This window comes from Vigna unguiculata, chromosome 5 (genome assembly GCF_037176805.1).
Source record: "Vigna unguiculata cultivar grain cowpea cultivar isolate G323 ecotype 2 chromosome 5, ASM3717680v1, whole genome shotgun sequence".
NCBI lineage: Eukaryota > Viridiplantae > Streptophyta > Magnoliopsida > Fabales > Fabaceae > Vigna > Vigna unguiculata.
The window spans coordinates 42,571,747-42,586,440 of NC_140796.1; the positions used below are offsets into that span (position 1 = coordinate 42,571,747).

General features: G+C 33.8%; 1 pseudogene across 17 annotated transcripts; it reads right to left on the reverse strand.

Moving 5' to 3' along the window:
- Positions 1 to 6,634: 6,634 nt before the first annotated feature.
- Positions 6,635 to 13,930, reverse strand: LOC114185213 (protein KTI12 homolog pseudogene; annotated as a pseudogene). Of its 17 annotated transcripts, none has more exons than XR_014995292.1 (4): positions 10,642 to 13,930; positions 10,443 to 10,492; positions 8,397 to 8,443; positions 6,635 to 7,699 (listed from the first exon to the last, which is right to left on the reverse strand). The product of XR_014995292.1 is annotated as a protein KTI12 homolog pseudogene, transcript variant X14 (transcript). The 17 variants fall into 17 exon arrangements; XR_014995288.1 differs by adding an exon at positions 9,892 to 10,026 and having other exon boundaries at positions 10,443 to 13,930; XR_014995290.1 differs by lacking the exon at positions 10,443 to 10,492 and adding an exon at positions 9,892 to 10,026 and having other exon boundaries at positions 8,336 to 8,443; positions 13,434 to 13,929.
- Positions 13,931 to 14,694: the final 764 nt, after the last annotated feature.

Genomic DNA, 14,694 nt, shown 5'->3' on the forward strand with positions numbered 1-14,694 from the left:
CTCCCCAAGCAGAGCTTGAAGTTGTAGCTTTAACAGGTCTTCCCCATGTTAAGTCGAGCTTGGTGTTGTAGCTTTAATGGGTCTTCTCGGTCCTCAAGCCAAGCTTGGAGTTGTTGCATCAACGAGAGTCTTCCCCACCCTCAAGTTGGGCTTGAGGTTGTTGGTTTAACGGGTATTCCCCACCCGAAGTTGAGCTTTAGGTTGTTGCTTTAACAGGTCTTCGTCGTCCCCAAGTCGAGATTAGAGTTATTGCTTCAACGGGTCTTCTCACCATCAAGTCGAGCTTGAGGTTGTTACTTTAGTGGGTCTTCCCCACCCCCAAGCCAAGCTTTAGGTTGTTGCTTTAACGGGTCTTCCTCATCCCGAAGTCGAGCTTAGAGTTATTGCTTCAACGGGTCTTCCTTCCCTCAAGCCAAGCTTAAGGTTGTTGCTTTAATGAGTCTTTCCCGTCCCCAAGCCGAGCTTGAGTTTCTTTTATTGTGTTTTAAAATTGATAATTCATAAGGCCATAATGATAAGAAAAATAATACAAATGACAAGTTTATAATTTGGGATCAACGAACTTTATGAGCCCTCAATATGAGAATATAAAAAACATAATTACAACAATATACGAAGCTTATACCTCAGTTGAAGATAAATAATGAGGAGCTCGGCTTATTATAACAATGTATAAACTCATATAGGACTTACCTTGGCTTTGATCCGATGAGACATTAAATAAACTAAGGAGCCCTCTTTATCATAAGCTCATTGCATGCAAATAACATTTTAATAAAAAACTAGTTCGACCATAGGTCGAGTGTGACAAATAGTAGAGATAATTGATTAGTCCTCAAAGCTCTAGACATAAGCCCTTCACATTCATATACTTAAAATACCATTATTTTAAAGCGGTTTCCTTGCCATATCTCCGATGTAGGTCTTTTTGCAGTGTTGAATACTGCTTGTTTGAAGTATACTTAACTCTATAGGACGCATCCTATATAAAGTACCGACTTGGTCAAGCATTTTTAGTTTAGCATGGTTGATTTGTGTCAGGAATTTTTGGTTTAGCAGAAGCTGACTTGCGTCAGGAATTTTTGGTTTAGCAAGGGTCAACCTGCAACAGGAATTTTTGGTTTAGCAGAGGCTGACTTGCGTAAGGTATTTTTGGTTTAGCTGGAGCCTACTTGTGTCGAGAATTTTTGGTTTAGCAAGGGCCGACCTGCGTCAGGAATTTTTGGTTTTAGTAGGGGCTTTTCAATTGAGTTGGAATGTCGCTTTAAGCTAACGTCTCTACCCCCCAAGTCGAGCTTGAAGTTAGTCAATTTAGACATAGGCCACACCATCTCCGATATTAATGCCAGAACTAAGATAACATCAAACAATTTCCTTCTCTGTTAGTTGATTCATTAAGATCATCACCGTTTCTAGAGTTTGGAGTCGAAACCTCACTAAAGGTCACAAAGAGCCCTCATTGTCGACAATCGAAATACCTTTTGTTGTCTCTTCTCCCTTCCCAACTCAGCCATTGACGCTTCCATCATCGGCTACTTTATTGTCGTGAATTTTTCATGTTGAGTGTTTTTGGGACCTCAGTTTACCGAGCCCCATGGTGGGCGCCAATCTATTCTTGTAACTAAATCAGCTAGTCAATTGGGGAACTAAAAAATAGATTGTGATTTTAATAACTAAGTGGGACATTAGCCCAAGAAAAATTTTGTCCTCCTCTTTAGGATGTACCTTCACATTTATAAGCAAGAAAAATGTTGTTTACATCCCTAATTCCCACCTCCCTTTAAAACTCGGGAGTGGGGGGATCCTGTTACAATTAACAGTACGACTAGCTAGTGGGTAGAAAATTAATGTTACAAAAGTACGATTTACATGCTTAAAGGTTTCTAGAACAAATGACCGAAACAATGTCATCTTATTTCCTTCTTCAAGATCGGCCCACAATTTTGTTTGTAGCTCTTAGGAATGGGTTGCTTATTACATATATAAGGTCGGTCTTCTACCCAACTTGTGGTTGGCCTAAATCTTGGAAGGTCACCTCGATCCATGACAGATCTTTAATGAAACTCATCGCTTTTGTGATAAATCTTTATTGAATCGGAATCAAAATGATCTTGAAGTCGGTTATTCCTTGAATGGTACATGTAAGAACTTTGAAATTATCAACGATAAAAGTTAAAACTCATAACTCCTTTATTGTAAACTTTCTTTAGTGATAACAAAGTGTATTTTGAAGAAACAAAAATGTCTAATTTTTAACAAAAATTGATTTATGACAATTTTCTCAAGTAAAACTTTAAGTTATGACTCTCTCTTTTTTATTGTTAAGAATCCATAACATAAATTTATGGGTTTACTTTAATTTTTTTATAAAGTTTCTCTCTCATTGTGAAATTGTAATTAGATTAATTATAAATAGTTTTCAAACCATATTAGATAAAAAAGAAAATATCATACATTAAATATTAAATATAAAAAGATGATTTTTTTTTCTCATTCTATTATAAAATATTGTGTTTAGTCTTTAAACTAAATTATAAAGTATTTAGTTGCACTTTATTAAACTAATGTAAAATATTTTTTGCAACAAATATTTTAGGAGTATTTTTTACGTGGGAAACGAAGTTCTACGTTATTACTTCACGTCTTATTTGTTGACACAAATATTTTATATGACTTTCGTCAAGTACGAAATAATTATAATATATTTGAAACGAATATGAATATATATATATATATATATATATATATATATATATATATATATATATATATATATATATATATATTGTAGTATTAACTACACATAGTTTTAGAACAAGTAAAACAAGAAATTATCATACATTAAATATAAAATATAAAAAGATTAATTGATTGTTCTTGTATGGAATCAAGCGATCTCAAGAGCCTCCAATCTTCCGCCTATTCTCTCTGGAATTCACCTTTGGACTGCTTCTGGTGCTCACTGCGGAGGTGGGTACCTAGAGGCACTCTGACCCTCAATTTAATAATACTTCAATGTGGAGTGTATGTAGGAAAGTGATAATTCGCATACCATTCTTATTCTTTTAATCAATATTGATATGCCTCATGAATGCTATATAGTAAATGCCGAGGATCGTTATATTCCTTTCTACCTAAGATTAAGCGTCCTTGCCTACATACCAATACACTGACTTCCCCTGCTCTGTGATGACTTGGGCCCAAGCCCAATTGGCCTAATCACTAGAAGAATGCTTAAGAGAATTCAATAAGAGGGTGAATCTCAAATTATCTCTTGAAGTCCAAAGCCACCCAATTGTTTTCTTAAATTGGCCAAGGAAGACATTAAGATTTAGATTGCTAATTTTGATTAATTTGTAGTTTGGCCAATGTAATTGGACCATCTTTTAATAATGTGTATTAGCATGGAATGGATCAAAATTCACCAAGACTAAGTGCAAGTTGCCCTCAGTCTCATTGAGCTTAGCCTTGGGCGAATTCAAGCTTCTTACACTTAAACACATTTAGCACATGCTACAATGTGTAAAGTGTGACATGCCACATGTCCTTTGATCCACCAAAAAAGGAGATCTTGATATAGAATAATAGTGCAAATCCCCGACTACTATGTTAGATAATTATTACTTGATAAAAAGATAGAATTAATTTTTTTTTCTTTTGTACATTAAGATTTTCCTTGAGAGGACACTAACAATAACATAACTTCATATCCATATATATATATATATATATATATATATATATATATATATATATCAATAGTTTATAATTACAAAAATATGTACTTGTATAATATTAATAGTTCTAGATCAGTATAGAAGATTGTCTATATTGTTAATATCTACTAAAGATACTAATATAAATTATCCATAAGTCAATCTTTAGAAGATCCACCAATAATATTCCGAACAACTCTCACTAAGCATGTTCTTCTTCTACTCATGCAAGTACATATGAAAGGATGGGATCTTTATAAGCCTTAAATATCAATCTTAATAAACTCAACAAACAATATAGACACTAGGGGCCTAGAACTGGACCTACAACCATAAAAATTGATCTCGTTTTACCAGACATATGGATCCATATTCCACTTCTAATGATCTATTATGAACCTCAAAAGTTACTTTGGGAAGTGATTAGGTAGTTGAATATTTCTCATAAAAACATTGATACAATCATAATTATTTCTTTCTCAAGAATATTAGTCATTTATAGGCCCATAAAATAGATATATACTCACTATCTAACCTTGGCAATGTCGAGCAGGTATTAAATAGTCGCAAGTTTAGCCTATGAATATCCTAGTTCAGGGCATTATTCTGAACTATCCAAATACTCATCTACTTGGTAAAATTTCTTTATACCCCACCATGGTGGGCCTTTCATCTTGCAGTGTACCAAATTGTGACTTCCCAAATACAAACTTTCTGATATTGGTTTGATCTCAACAAACCAGACTTAAGATTAGTTCTTAATTGACGTACTCTTGAACATAAGATCATAAAATGTGATAATTATCAAGTTATGTCAATTTTTACCAATAATATACACCATGCACAAAGAACATAATAATAAAACATATAGGTAACTTTCTTTTATCCAAACTCACTAAATAAAATAATATTTGCTTTTAATTTATTTTTATATTTTCAAATTATAAAATAATGATAAAAAAAATAAGAATTAAAGCAAGAACTATAAATAATTAACTATATACAGATTAAAATGTTATAAAATAAAATAAATTATAAATTAATATAAAGATTCGTGCAAAACTGGAAATAAATGAAATGGAATGAAATAAATGAATATGACCAATACATAACGGGAGATAATTAAATAAAACAGATAAATAGCACCAATGCATAACTGGAGATAAATTAAATAAAATAGGTAAACATGACCCATGCATAACTGGAGATAAATAAAATAAAATAGATAAACAAGACCAGTGCATAACTGGAGATAAATAAAATAAAATAAATAAACAAGATCAGTGCATAATCGAAGATAAATTAAATAAAATAGGATCAGTGCGTAACTGAAGATAGATTAAATAAAATAAATAAATAGGATCAATCTGTAACTATAGATAAATTAAATGAAATAAATAAATCGGATCAGTACGTAATTGGAGATAAATTAAATGAAATAAATAAACAGGATCAATACGTAACTGGAGATAAATTAAATTAAATGAAATAAATAAATAGGAGTCGTACGTAACTGGAAATAAATTAAATTAAATAAATAAACAGGACCAGTGTACAACCAACGAAGATAAATTAGATGAAATAAATAAACAGGACTCTGGATATAAGTTAATTAATATAATTATAAATAAATGAAGAGGATAATAAATAAAAAGGATAATAAATAAAAAGAAGTTAAGTGGAAGTAAATATATTTCAAAATATATTTGTAAAATAATCATTGCATTAAATGTAATACATGTGCATTATGTCATCTTATCTCATTTTTCCTTAATCATCCATTTCGTTCATCCATTTAATTACAATTTCACAATCAGAGAGAAACTTTATAAAAAAATTATAAAATGTATGTAATCACTTTTTACTTTTTAAAGAAGTTAAAAAGTAAACCCAGAAATTTATGTTATGGATTCTTAACAATAAAAAAAAAAAAGTCATAACTTAAAGTTCTACTTGAGAAAATTGTCACAAACCAATTTTCCTTCATCATCCATTTCATTCATCCATTTACAAGCCATGCTTGTGCGAAGTATCTCTTTCTCTATCTTTTCTTTCTTTCGTTTTTACATCATTTATTTTCATTATTACTTAGTTATAATATTTTTAAACCTACTTGACTTTTATTATTATTATTATTATTATTATTATTATTATTATAAATGTTCAAACTACATTGAGATCAAATATGAAACATTAAAAATAAAAGATTTTCTAAATCTGATTTTTAAAGTGAGGATAAAATAAATAATATAGTTATTTAAAAGTAGGGATGTTACCGTGCACATGGTGAATTAGTGTGGCTGGCCAAGAATCATAGGATATATAATCAAGCCTCTAGATTCTTTGTAGGTTACTCTTGAATTGTCATTGCAAATATATGTTGAAATCACTTCATGACTTGCATTTTTTAGAGTTCAAATTGCTAGAGCATTTTTCTCAATTTCTCATCTAGCCATTCTCCCTAAGTTGGCCTAACCTCTTAGGAACCTCCTCCAATCATTTATGTTGCCATTCCATCTCCTTTCTTCGGTGCATCTTCATCCATACTGCAAGAAAGCTTCATTCAACCATCAAAATCAGTCATGGAGCTTCATTATGTGGTATCTATAGCCAACTCAAGCCATCTCCATTGCAGTTTGAGTTAAGTGCTCGGTCTTTTCTTTAAATTTCGTGTTGTTCATCATTTGATTTGCTTGTCTTGTGTTTCCACCGTTTGTTTTTTATTTACGCACTTGGTTAGTGATTCAAATCCATCTTCTACTTGAATTAATCGGTGCATATCATAGGATTTGCATTGGTTGTCAAATCTACAACGTTTTTTTCGTTTATATGGAGTTGTTCTTCATTTTAATCAATGAAATTGTTTGATTGGTTTTAGTTTTCGTTTGAGCATCCATATGTGTTGTCTAAGTCATGTGTTTCCTTAATTGTCATATTTCTATGTGTTTTTACCATTTGAATTGATTGATACACTTTGAGTGGCAATACATGCTGAATTGCAAACAATTCATATACTGTCCTTTAGGATGTTCCTAGCTCTCTGTTCAAGTAGTCAATGAACATTCTCTTTGCACTGTCTACATCAGAAGGGGGTGGTGGCCCACTTAAACTTGTTTGCCCTGTCAATTTTATGAAGGTGCGTCGCATTCTACGTAGCTCCGGCAACCCAACACACCTTGAAATGTTGATTACAGGCAAGTCTTTTCCCACAGAAACACCGTTAAGTGGTCCTCCAAGCGCTTGAGATTGTGCTTCTACTATAGCATTTGTGACTTCTTGTGTTGCTTTGTCCAATTCAAACAAAGAATTTGCATCAGAAAAACGTGCGGTTTGAGTGGCAATAGTTGGTTGCAGAATCTTAACATCCCTGGTTTTGGAGTCCACCTTTTTGGTTAAGTAGGAGACAGCATCTATAATGGCAGAGGAAGATCTCTCTGTCCCTTCTATGTGTGGCCATAATTCAAACAAGGGAGAATCCCACCTGTTTCTTCTTTCTGGTTTCTCAAACCTTCTCACCAAATCTTCAAAAATTGAATCCGCATAATTGGCTTCTCCTTTCTCCCTACGCGCTTCATTCCATTTCCTACAAAAGGTTTCTTCAACGTCGCAGTACACCACACAGTATCTGATTCCAGAAGCTCGAGCCAAGCACCATAGCTCATATCTGTAACCCTTGATGTTATTCAAAGAATCTACTATGATGATGCTATCTTTGGACACAGACCTATCTACTTCTGACCTGAGCACCCCTCTTAAATTCTTCTCTGAAGGCATGTTTGCATAGCTTTGGTTACGATCAAGATGAAAGCAAGCTTCGTCTATGATTCTCACTTGATGATTTGATTCTGATTCTTTGAGAGCTTCAACTAGACAGAGTGCAGCTTTGGACTTCCCACTGCATGGCTGCCCACACATTACAACCAGTGCCATTTAAGAAAAAATGTTTTATAGTCTAATGATATTGGTCTCTCTTTAAAGACAACCTGCAATATATCAATGTAGGACAAGAAGTCAACAGCAGAAAAAACAACCCATCATGGACACAAATCTCCATTGTAAATAATATGTAAGCTGATTATCATCACCCAATTAATATGGACATAATTCAAAGGAAAAAACCCCAATGACAGTCAAAATGTTTAAAGAGTGACACACAACAATATGACCCAGTTTACATGAACTTCACGCAAGTACTAACAGAATAAGAAAATATGAAGAAATGAAATAAACTTCTCTTTACAGTAAGCTTTTAGAGAAGTTATCAAAACAAGTTTCTCCGTAAGTCCTTTCTACAAGAGAAAAATAAGAAAAGTTGAAATTAGCTTCTACAAAAGTTAAAATTAGCTTACGCAAGAGCTAATTTGTTCAATTTTGTAACAACCCATACAACTTTCCCCACAACATATACAATATTGTTTTTGAGATAACTTTAATTTGTAAAAAATGTATACACATTATTATTAAGATTAACTCCTTGTATAAAATGTATACACATTATTGCAAGATGAAATGGAAAAGATGTACTAATTCTCATATGAGTGAACAAGAAGCAAAACAGGGAAACCCAACAGAATGACAATATGTACTAATTCTCATTATGTACACAACTGAATTCTCACCAGAGCTAATAACTAAGTATTTTCATATACACTTTCAAGATCTTAGTTAGTATCAGGCCACCTTCTTCATTCACGGTGTTGGCATGTACGGCTAAGCAAAAAGTTCCACTGAAAATGAAGAACAAAAAGAGAGAACTCAATATTATACAAATAAGCAATCAACACAACAATGTGGCTAAGCTTTAAAAGACTAACATTGCCTCACACTGCTACAATATTGAAACTACCTATTAATTAACTCTATAAAAGGCAACGGGACTCACACATGCATGCCAATATTAAGTCTGGTTAGATATTGTTTGATATTATTAAGATATTGTTAGATATTGATAACCACAATATCAAACAATATCTTCTATTTAATCTTTTTATTTTCAGTTATTCTTTTTACTTGTACCTCTCTATTATAAATAGATTACCCTATGTGTGGTTTATACACAAGGAAGATTAATCTCAATCCTTATTTTCTTTATTCTCAACAAGTCCAATTTAATAAATATGAATGTCATGCTATTTTCTTTTCCAATTAATATAGTAGTCATGGACTACACATATGTGCAACTTTCAGACACATACCAACCATAAAGCCAAGCATGTGCCCAAAATATTAAAAGAAAAGTGGGCCCTCTGCCACGTCCTATTCATTTTGCAAAAGTCACTAACCAATAAGCCTTAAATTAGAACACGTTATTGGACACTAGCATGTTCTACAATTTAGCCTCTGACGTTGATTCCAAATAAGCAATGTAAGTATGCACTATTAGTCCCTAACATAAATGCTATATACACTAATGCACTTAAACCTCAAAAAGTCATTGTGTCCAAAAATCAGACCAAGCAATAAAGTCCACTACAAATACCATAGTTATAGAAAACTTGGACCCACAAACTTGGACACAGGATTTAGGGTGGCATGCTTAAAACTTGAACCCACTCCAAATCCTCTTTATTCAGTATTTACTAGCAATATATTGTATTTATAGAATTTAGAATTTTCAGAAAGAGTGATATTCTTGTAACTTATAGCCTATTTTAGACTAGTCTAGCTTGTGGTTTAGGTCTAAGATAGTCAAAGTTATAGTTCTATGTAGATTTTAGAACTTGAGTTGATTCCTAGCTTTATTTTGCCATTTAAAACTTGCTTCGAGAGTTTCTTTACACTTTCTTATATGGATTTAGTGCAGTTTTAGATTTATAGATTTTTAGAGTAGTTCTAGAGTGGTGTCTTAACTTTGGATAGAGAATTTTTTTTAAGGTTTAGTTTAGGAATTAATAATTTTCAGTTAGTGTCTTTTAAGACTTGTCAAGCTAGTTACCTCACAATTTTATTCTCAGCTTTTGTAAAGTTTTAGTTTTAGCTTAGTTTAGGGTGCATTGGTGGTATTTTGCATTCTGCATACTTTTCAGTAGTTAGCTTTAATTGCAGTCTTATTTTACAGTTTCAAACTTGTAGGAAGTAGTCTAGATAGATTACGTTTGCCGTTTTAAAGGTTACCCTATTTTTGTACTCTATTTGGCTGTTAAGTTTACTTGCATATAAGTTAATTTTCACTTACGGAGAAGTGAAGTTCATTTTTTTCTTCTTGTTCTCTCTGGTGGTAGAAGAGCTTATAGAGAAGTTCATTCCAACAGGTGCAAGCTAATTCAAACAGAGCCAAGTTATGCATACCCACAATGCCACTCCTATCAATCTACATAAATTTCAAGAGAACCATGGACAGTTGAGTTTTTTTCTCAATTAACAAGAAAGAATTAATAATACCCAATTACTAACTACAATAATATACCTGCAAACACAATCAAGTAAACAAAAATTCTCATCACATACAAACTACAATCCTTTTGGTTTATCTTTTAGATCAACAATTTGGGGCCTTTTTTTTCTCCTAAATAATATTCAACCAAAATAAAGGAATAAATAGCCACGTTGAGCTGAGAATGTTTCATAGAAGATGATACTTTCTACAACCTACTGCAATTATTATTATTTTGAAATGTGAAGATGAGAGCAAAGCTTATTCTCATTTCATATTACAACCAAGAGCTCCAAAAGAGAATGACAAATTGAGATCCTAACATATAATATAATCAGAAATAAAAGTGGTACCTTTAATGAGAGATTGAGAAGTACACCGTCAAACCCTCGCAACCTTCAACCTAGAGAGAGAATAATGATTTTGGAACGAAGAGAGAAGAAAGGAGAATGAAGGACATTGGGGATTTAGGGAGTGTTCGTATGGTAAGATAGATTTGGAAAAAGGAAAACGATACGTTAACTACTAAGTTTTTACAAGTTTTTATATTACCTGACGTGGTATTATACGTGGCAGTGTTATTTGATTTTATAATTTGGTTTTCCAAAATCCACGTTGGCGAAGGTGCAATAGGGGAGAGAAGACAAACGCCAGAGTTGGAATTGAAGGAGCTAGGTCCTAACATTTCTCCATTTCGCTTTCTCTCCGGATTGCACCATTGGGTCCTTGGTTTACTCCTCTTTTTTTTCTTCTCTTTTTTTTCTTCGTTCGCCATTGCATTGTGCCAAAGTCACATTTCTCCCATTCTCCACCTGGGTTTGTTCCTCTCTTTACTTTCCTTCTCCAACTTCTCGCGAAATTCCACCTCCTTAGGTTTTCTACTGCCATTCGCGTTGTGCTTTCCTGTGCCTCCAGCCCCTCAGGATCTAGGTCTCTGATTTCGTTCTAAAGAGTGACTAGCCTTGAACAATAGCAGCGCCAATCACAGAGGTCGTTTTGTCTCTCTTTTTTTGCAGCAAATGGAGTTGTGTAAAACTAGCGCAACTTCTGATAAGATTCCAGCGAGCACACGTCCTCCGCCTCGACCCAATAGTGATTACATCTTCGTCGCTGACCTAATTCTGCTCGCGTTTGTTGTTGTCGCAACATTCACCATTGACGCAGAAACCCTAAATCCCCACTCCTGAGAGGGGTGTAGAAGCGGCAGCCAATTTCCAACTCGCTCTCTCTCAGCGCGGGCTGGGAAAAGAAACAGAAACCCCTTTGGATATCTAGTAATTATCCTCTCCTTCTCTTTCTTTGTTGCAATTCCTGCTCTCTTTTTTTCACTTTAGATTCACCGCTTTGAAAGTGGAGTCTGATTTGGGGAGGGAAAACTGAATGGAGACAGTGATATTGTTTAATCCTGAGATGATTACAGTTTGGGGTTGTTATTTGATTCCAGGAGCTCATTCAACTCTATGTAATTACTCATCCAACAAACCATAAAACATGGTATTAAATTCTTTTCGTAGAAATGTGTTTATTGTTCAAACCTTGTTTTATACTTTGTTGATGTCTTATTGATTTTGTAGTTGGAAGTCACAGAGAGGAGGAAAAAGGGATAGCAGGCATTTCTGCCGTGTAATTTTGAGGCTACCCTATAAACAAGACAAAAACTGGAGGATGGCTGGCAACAGGGCTCATCTTAGGTTCATATTCATGATCTCAATCCATGGAAATTGGAGTCATGTTCTCAAGGTGAACCTTATTTGGCTCCAACAAAAACTATTTTTTTTATGCAGGTACTGAAATGGTAAAAAGAATGTGTTATGAAATTCTCAACCTGTTTGGCCATCTTGGTGACTTCCTTGCTTATGCCAAACTTGGCAGATACCTGAATGTTGCCCTATCTCCAATCATAGCTGTTGTGGTATGTTAAAAGATTTGTATATTTTGATACAATCAATCAATAGTTAATTCTGTCATTTTTTTCCTACATATACTCAACATATTTTTATGTTAATCAGTGATTAATGTCTACTGTAATGTCTCGGTCTCTTTCCTTAAGAACTATTGTCTACTTTCACAAGCCATATAAATAAGTCTTGATGATAACCAAATCAATAACTCCATAATAAGATTTGTTTGAACTTTCCTATGATAAATTTAAAATTCAAGCATAGAGGAATGAACTTTGTATAACCTTGAATTCTATTTACCTATAAATCTGCAATTGGATCAAACCAGAGGTAGAATTGGTGCTCTCGGTTACCCTTGCCTTGGCTAAACACGTTGGTGTGGAGGATGTATGGGTCACCCCTCAAATTTCCCAAGAACTCAAAGTCAATCTCATCCCACCTTGCTCCTTTTGAAGAAAGCTAAAATTAAGCACCACGAGTATTTCCCATTACCATTTCTAAAAAGATAAAACTTATAAACAATATGAATGATAAATTGTAGGCTTGCATAGTAGGCAATTATGGTGCCAGCAGAGTTGCCAGGGACTAGTTTGAGTTGCATGTCAATTTTGCCAAAAAGGTATTCAATCTTGTACTAAAAGCTCGACCCAAGTCAGAGGCTTTGCCAAGAGACAAAGTGAGAAGCTCGCCATTGTTTAGTATCTTAGCACGACTATCTTGATAGAAATTGGATGCATAGGCAATCACAAAATACCCAACAAAGCATGTTAACAGTAAAAGTCTTGGAATAAGTTAGGAGTCTAGAATGCATTTGAAGCCTTGAATTATTGAATAGAACAGGGTCAGTGAGAACTGGAGAAACATGAGAGGACTTCAAATCCATTGAAACAAGCTATTATGTTTTAGGGGCACCAGCGTATCAAAGAAAATTCTATTCTTACGTTAAAGTTAAAGTAAAGTGAGATTCAGTTGTAACAAATCAAACACAATAAGATATTAACATTAAAACCACACGGACATCATGTCTCCAAAGCAGCCATACACATCAATTATCATACGCAGACGAAAAGCTTAGAAACGAAAGATAAAGGAAAGCAAACCCAATAGCTTCGTAGGCTCAAACAAATATAAACGCAATTTGAGTACAAACACAACACTAGAAAATCCCTGCACAGCTTGAACAAAAAAAAACATAGCAAACCAGACTATAATCAAATGTAGCAACATCAAATTAATTACACAATTTCATTAACAATTTAAACAAAAATCAGGAATCAAATAACAACCCCAAACTATAATCACATCATGGATTAAGAAAAATTACTATCTCCATTCAGTTTTCCCTCCCCAAATGACAATCAAACCGAACCACTATTAAGGTTGTGAATCCAAATCAAAAAACGCACGAATCGAAACAAAGAAAGAGAAGGAGAGCATAGTTACTATTAATCGAGTTTCTATTTCTTTTCCCCGACAATGAGCGAGCGAGTGAGAAATTGGCCGCCGCTTCTGCACTGATCTAGGGTTTCAACCTTAGTGGTGAACGCCGCTACAACAGCAACGCGAGCAGGAACTATGTAAGGGACGGAGGACGTGCACGCTCGCCAGAATCTCGTCAAAAGCAGCGGCAGTTTTTGCACAACTCCGTTGACGGGAGAAAACAGGAGCGGTGCGGTGGAGATGAACCAGGAAAGGCACAAACGGCCACTTCAAGAAGAGAAAAGGGCACAAATAGCGGTAGAAAAAATGGCGGGACGCCTTTCTACCCTTTCGCCAGTAATTCGAGCAACAACAAAGGATGAAAATAATATTTACGAACGTTTCTATTTCAAACCAGAGGTGCGCCAATGAATAGAGTGCAAAACCAAGGATGAACAACTCTGCGGGAACAAACGAGTGAAAGGAGAAGCAAATGAAAACCTAGGCTACAAGGAAACCCGGAACGTGCCTTTCAGCCAACATGAAAAAAAAAATTAATTCAAAATATGAGTCATCATGTCCACTTTGGATGCCATGTCAGGGAGTAAAAAAAGTTGTAAAATATAGTAGTTAACGGGTATTTTTCTGAGATAGATTTATATAGATTTAAGAATATGAATATATATGTTTTTTTTTAATAAATTTAAAAGATAAAATAAATGAATTTGAAGATAAATGTGATGAAAGTTAATGATATATTTAATTGATATGATAGAAAAAAAGATTATTGTAAATAAAATTTAAAATTTATTAAAATATCCTTCATAATAAAAATTTAATAAAATTACAATTAAATGAATTAAACAAATTAAAATTTAAGAATATTTTAATTATATTTTAATATTAATTATTATATATATATATATATATATATATAAATTAATAATAATAACTACCCATATTATTAATTTTTACAATATGATAGACCAGATTTTAAATTGAAATTTAGGGTTTGTGTGTTCTTGAATTGTGGTTGTCTTCCATCCAACTTCTGTTGTAAAGGAATGTCTCGTGGGGCATCTTCATCTTCTTGCAATAGTTGGGTTCACCGGAGTTGCAATTCTTGCCATGGTGGTTCTAGGGTTTCAGGCTCACCCCCAATTTGCGATTGCGAAGACATTGCAGTGGTGCGCACAGCTAGAACTACAAAGAACTTGGGTAAACAATTTTGGGCCTGTGCGAACTTTAAGGTTTGTTTCCCAATGTTCGACTTTCAGTGTTTCTT